Source organism: Corvus brachyrhynchos, unplaced genomic scaffold (genome assembly GCF_000691975.1).
Source record: "Corvus brachyrhynchos isolate BGI_N302 unplaced genomic scaffold, ASM69197v1 scaffold5, whole genome shotgun sequence".
NCBI classification, from domain to species: domain Eukaryota; kingdom Metazoa; phylum Chordata; class Aves; order Passeriformes; family Corvidae; genus Corvus; species Corvus brachyrhynchos.
Genome location: NW_008238321.1, coordinates 6650322 through 6651552, shown reverse-complemented (window position 1 = coordinate 6651552; position 1231 = coordinate 6650322). Strand labels below are relative to the sequence as shown.

Here is a 1231-nt window from a genome sequence, read left to right as displayed (position 1 = left end):
GGGGGGGGGGTTGTTTTGCTTTTCTGGAAGTAATAAAGAAATTTGCAACCGGTCCAAAACCCCTCCTGACTTGCGGATTGATGGGTGTCTGAACAAAGATACAGCTGAGACTTGGAAATGTTTGTGTGTGGAAGGGATGGATTCGTTTTGCTTGTCCTGACTCCCTACTTTTGCAAAGTTAAAATAATAATGGGCACGGGGCTGCGAAATCCTCTGCAGAGGGAAGTCTTCCCGGGGAGGCTTATTTAATTGAGGAGTTATGGATGTGCATGGTTTTATACTTCCAAAAGTTGCGGCGGTGCCGCGGGCGGGCGCCTGGCTCTCCTTGCCGTTGTCTGCACGTGAGAACGCTGACTTGATGGATTTTCTTTCTTTTATTCGGTGGCTGGCGGGGCAGGAAAAAATGGATCTAGCAGATAACCCAAGGAATCGTGGGGTTTGCACATCTGGCTGCGCCTTTGGAAAGCCCCTCGGTGGGACTTTCACCTCCCGCTCCCTTTCTCCCACGGCAAATTTTGCCTCCAGATCCTCCGTTGACATTAATAAACAAACAAACCAGGGAATAACCGTGGAGCCCAGTGAGGGGGCTCGGAGTGCTGCCCGGGGGTGGGGGGAACCGTGTGCTTTTGTTTTAAATAACGAAACGGCGATGATTGAAAACATATGAATAGGATGCAATGCAGAGCGGGTGTGTTACGGGGCGGGGGGGGAAGAGCTGGAAAACTGCTTATACGACAGAAGCAGAGCTTGAATGAGTGTGGTGAGATGAAAGGCGAGGGGTCCGTCCCTCGCCCGGCTGCGAGGCTGCGAGGGGGGGCGATTCCCAAAGGCAGAGGAATGATCTCGGGGGGGGGGGGAAGCTCATTGGGGTAAACGAAAAAAAAAAACAAACCAAAAAACCACAACAAACCTGAAGTATGTGATTATATCCCGTCCAACTTTGCCGGTTGCGGCGTTAATAGAGCTAATTGTACTCAAAACTAATAAAACCGGGGGGAAATATGCCTGTGTGTGGAGGGGGGAGATGTGTGGGGAGCAGAAGGAGGTCCCCCACCGGCCCCCCAAAAGCGCCGCCGAGGTGGGGCATACCGAGGCGGTATCCAAACGTGGCCGGATTGTGTTTATTTGGGCGGAAATAAAGATGGAGCAACTGCCCTGGGGAAGGCTGTAATCCCCCAGGGAACGGCTCCGAAACCGCGCCGGTGCTGCCCTTCGCTGCCTGCCCTTCGCT

At 53.2% G+C, this 1231-nt stretch overlaps 1 protein-coding gene across 1 annotated transcript in view; it reads left to right on the top strand.

Annotated features, from left to right (window-relative positions):
• Window positions 1–1231, top strand: part of RAI1 (retinoic acid induced 1) — a 60702-nt gene that overhangs the window by 23782 nt on the left and 35689 nt on the right. The window lies entirely within an intron of this gene.